Raw genomic sequence first — 4,744 nt, forward strand, 5'->3', positions numbered from 1 at the left:
GGAGTGGGGGAGTGTAAGAGTGGTCTCTGAAGTGTAGAACAACCACTAACTGAGTAGGGACGGAGGGAGCCGGGCCTTTGATCTGCAGCCACAGGTACTTGTCTTTCAGAGCTATATGTCCCTTCTGCCAGAGGTAAGGGAAGTGGCTCCTTTCGGCAGATGGGAAAGGGTTTCACAAGTTCCCAAGGAAGCTAGCTTTTCTCTAAGCACCAGAAGTCCTCCTATAGTCCAGTGAGCTCATTTCTGGATATCTGGGCTCCTGAGACAGAACAGAAAGAATGTACTCCGAAAACGATGGTGGATACATGTGTGGAAAGATGGCCTGGAAACCTGTGGGGGAGGAGACGCGCTATGAAGAGAGCTGCTTCTGGGTCCTGCTCCATGAGACCTGAAGCCGGAGCCCGGGCCTAAGGCACAGCAGAGCAGGGAGGAGGAGGAAGAGGAGGAGGAGGAGGCAGAGGAGGAGGAGGCAGAGGAGGAGGAGGCGGCGGCCGTGGCTAAGCTGACTGTAAGTCTGGTTAAGGTACAGGATGGGAGGGAGAGGACGTGGAGCAACACCGCCAGAGAAGATGGCAACTGGACCCTCATGTTCAGTTGTAAACAAAATATCAGTAGTAAATACTAAACCAGAACTCATCCCCTACGACTAAATGCTAGACGAAAGAATTACTGAGGTTCTTTCCAGCCAAAGGTCACATGACCTATTTCTGTACCTTTAGATTACAGGAATAAGCTGTGAACATGGATGTCTTGTCTTCCTTCTAGCCAGCACGAGTCTGTTTTCAAACCAGAAAGACAACAGAATGCAGAGAGAAGTCCCAAGTTGGCAGCAACAGCAAAAGGGACCCCTGTAGGATGTTTCAAAGGAGGGCTCCAGGTTTTGTGGCAGCTGGGCATAAAAAACTGAGCCTGGCTTCAAGTCTAGGAAGGGGAAGGCTGAATAAAACAAGGGCCAGAAGAATCAGAGAGGAACCGAGGCTCAGCTTTCCTCCTCCCAGCCTCCAGGCTACTCCTTTGTATGAATTAACTGGTGTTTAACCAGCTTGGACTGCTGGCTGAAAGTCTTCCCGCAAGCAGAGCAGTCATAGGGCTTCAGGCCAGTGTGAAGGCTGAGGTGCTGGGCGAGGACCGACCGCTGGCTGAAGGCTTTCCCACACTTGCAGCACTGATAGGGCCTATCTCCAGTGTGGATTATGCGGTGCTGAATGAGATGTGAGCTCTGGCTGAAGCCCTTCCCACATTCAACACACGTGTAGGGCTTCTCCCCAGTGTGGACTTTCTGGTGGTGGATAAGATTGGAGCTCCGGTTGAAGGCTTTGCCACACTGGTTACATTCATGTGGCTTTAACCCGTTGTGGGTCCTCTGGTGCTGAAGGAGGGTGGAGCTCTGGCTGAAGGTTTTCCCACACTCAGTACATTCATAAGGTTTCTCTCCAGTGTGGACTCGATGGTGAAGGATGAGGTTGGAACTCCGGCTGAAGGTCTTTCCACACTCGTGGCACTCGTAAGGCTTGTCTCCAGTGTGCACACCTTGATGCTGGGTGAGGGCTGAGCCGTGCCGGAAGGCCTTCCCACAGACGCTGCACCTGTACGGCTTCTCGCCGGTGTGAATGAGCTGATGCTTCCTGAGCACAGAGCTGTAACTAAAGGTTCTCCCGCACTCACTGCACACGTGAGGCTTCTCTCCAGTGTGGATTCTCCGGTGCTGGGTGAGGCTGGAGCTCTGGCTGAAGGCCTTCCCACAGTCTCTGCACGGGTAAGGCTTCTCTCCGGTGTGGACCCTCTGATGCTTGATGAGATTCGAGAGGCGGCTGAATGACTTGTCACAGTCATTACACTCATAGGACTTCTCCCCGGTGTGAACCCTCTGATGCTTCCGGAGGTGTGCACTCTGGCTAAAGACTTTACCACACTTATCGCACTCGCAAGGCTTCTCAGCAGTGTGAATCCTGTGGTGTTTAGTGAGGTGTGAGCTCCGCCTGAAGGCCTTCCCACACCGGCTGCATGCGTAAGGCTTTTCTTCAGAATGGATTCTTTGATGTTGGATGAGGTTTGAGCGCCACCTAAAAGCCTTCCCACATTCGCTGCATTCATAAGGCTTCTCAACCACAGGAGACTTTTGGCGTTTAAGGCTTGAGTTCTGGCTGAAGGTTTTCATATTTAGGTAAGGTTGCCAGTGGTTTTAAAGAACAGAGTTCTGGCTAATAGATTTCCCACATTCTGAACAGATGAAAGATTTCTCTCCAACGCTGGCTCTCTGATGTTGAACAAGGCCAAGGTTTCCTCTGAATGTTTTCCCACACCCAGTACATATGAAAGGGCTCTCAAGCGTAGGAAGCCCCTCCTGGCCAGTCAGGTCTCTATTGTGTTGTAAGTTCTCTGGAGTGTAGTGTGGATGTGGCCTCTCTTCTGCAGAGATTCCCTGACACACTAATGGACTTGGGCTCAAACTGAAGTTTTTGTCAAAACCATTACAAATCAGACCTTTCTCCCCTAAGGGGCCCTTAAGGAACACGGTCACTGGTGTGCTGTCTCCCTCCCAGTAGAGGGGCTGTACCAGGCTCTCACCTTCAGAGACATTCCAGTTTCTTCCTAACACTTCATCACAGCACCCTCGCGCTTTGGAGACCGAGAAATATCACCAGCACAGCCACTGGCACTGCTGTCTGATTTGTCAGAAACGTGCTCCTGGGAATACAGCGTCTCCTCAGTACTGGAATCTGAAACAAGAAATACCAAGTCAGAGCAGACTGACTGAACAAGCAAACAGAGCGACAGATCTACTAGCCTCACTTCTATGGAGGAAGTAACGGGAGCAGGGAACCCAGACCTTGTGGATGGACTAGGAGAGCTCCTAGGTGATGGCTACATAGGCACTGAAGTATAGCAAGAACTACCTGTCCTCTCTAGGATACCAGACATCAGGATGCACTTAGAGTTTGCCCATTGGCTCAGGACAAGATTCTGAGCATCCCTCAGCTCCTCCGTCTGTTCACATCCAGCAAATACTGTTGGCTCTATCTAAAAATAAAGTAAAATGTAGTATTATTTACTAGATATTTATACATAACATTATATATTGTATATAATATTTAAAACACCATATTAAGATGAATATATAATATTTGCACAAATAATATAAGTATGTTAATATATAATATAGAAAAATTTATAGAATTTATATAAATAAAACAAATACATAAAAATTTTTAAAAAGCACCCAAACCCAAGTGCCCCTCATGTTTCCCCCATGTAAAAGGAAAAACCACAGGTACACACACATTTTTTAAAAAAATATTTATTTACTTATTTATTTATTTATTATGTATACAATGTTCTGTCTGTGTGTATCCCTGCAGGCCAGGAGAGGCACCAGACCTCATTACAGATGGTTGTGAGCCACCATGTGGTTGCTGGGAATTGAACTCAGGACCTTTGGAAGAGCAGGCAATGCTCTTAACCACTGAGCCATCTCTCGAGCCCCTACACACACATTAAAAACATTTGCCATGTGTGCACGCCATGATGCACAAGTGGTAGGTAGAGGACAACTTACTGGGGTCGGTTCTTTCCTTCCACCTTGATGACTTCAGGGATCAAGTTCAGGTCATGTGCTTGCTGGCAAAAACCCTTACCCACCAAGTCATCTAGTTTGTATTATACTGTCACATACTTATTCCTGTTTTCTTCCCCAGAACACGGTCTTTTTTAAAAGATTCATTTATTCATGTATTTTATATATATGAGTGCTGCTTCTTCATGTACCCCAGAAGAAGGAATCTGATCCCATTACAGATGGTTGTGAGCCACCATATGGTAGCTGGGAATTGATCTTAGAATCTCTGGAAGAGCAGTCAAATGCTCTTAACCACTGATCCATCTCTCCAGCCCAGAATGCAGTCTTCTGTGTGGTCTGTGTCGGGTAATGGAATGTAGACTTAGTCTCAGACTTGCTGCAGGTGTGGAGACGCTCATTAATCTTAACGCGGTAACTGGCTCTGAGCTGTGGGACTGGCCTACCTGGAACACTCCATCTGGCTCCCCCACTGGTCTTCCTGGAGAGTCCTTTCCTAACTGATGCACACACACATTAGCTCTGGACTTTCCTATTGTCTCCTGTGACAGCGGAAGGACCCCTGGTGAGCTCCACCCAGAGACATTCAGTGGTGAAAGACACCCTCCGTCACCCTTTGCCACTTCCACAAGCACATCTCTGTGACAAGCGGGATCTGTGTCTGGTCTGTGTATGTCGGTTCCTATGTGCCACTCCTCAGCCTCTGCCTTGTACCTGTCCTCAGCCCAGCCTTCCAGAGTTCAGCCTCTGCTTGCAGCACCGGCCTATTTTCTGGCAACATGTCATGCTGTTCACTGACACCTGTGGCTCAGTCTCAATGTGGTGGCACTTCTAGCTACAATGCACTCCCCCTCCTGTGGCACTGCCACTGGGCTAGCACAGATGGCAGTGCCTTTCCTCTCCTTCCTCCTGCCCTGGGGAATGCTATGACATATAATTTACATGGATGCTGTAGCATCAGCCTCATGGGGTGTCTAGGAAACATGGTTGCCCACACTCCTGAATCCTCAATAAGGACCGAGGAAAGGGTGAGGGCTTCAGGGATGGCCTGCAGCTTGCTGTGCCTTTGCCTACTCGGAGTCCCTTGCCTTCCTCGAGCTGTGTGGAGAAAATACCAGCCAGGGAAGGAAGAAGGCCAAGACAATGACAATAGCAGCCTATAAAATGCAA

General features: G+C 48.8%; 1 protein-coding gene across 1 annotated transcript in view; it reads right to left on the bottom strand.

The window, feature by feature from the left end:
- The window catches only part of LOC101983149 (zinc finger protein 250), a 16,067-nt gene extending 15,101 nt beyond the window's left edge, over positions 1–966 (bottom strand). Inside the window, exon 1 of the mRNA XM_026782569.1 lies at positions 714–966. The gene's annotated coding sequence lies outside the window, so the exon portion shown is untranslated. The remainder of the gene's footprint in view (positions 1–713) is intronic.
- Positions 967–4,744: the final 3,778 nt, after the last annotated feature.

Source organism: Microtus ochrogaster, chromosome 15, assembly GCF_000317375.1.
Source record: "Microtus ochrogaster isolate Prairie Vole_2 chromosome 15, MicOch1.0, whole genome shotgun sequence".
Taxonomy (NCBI): Eukaryota; Metazoa; Chordata; class Mammalia; order Rodentia; family Cricetidae; genus Microtus; species Microtus ochrogaster.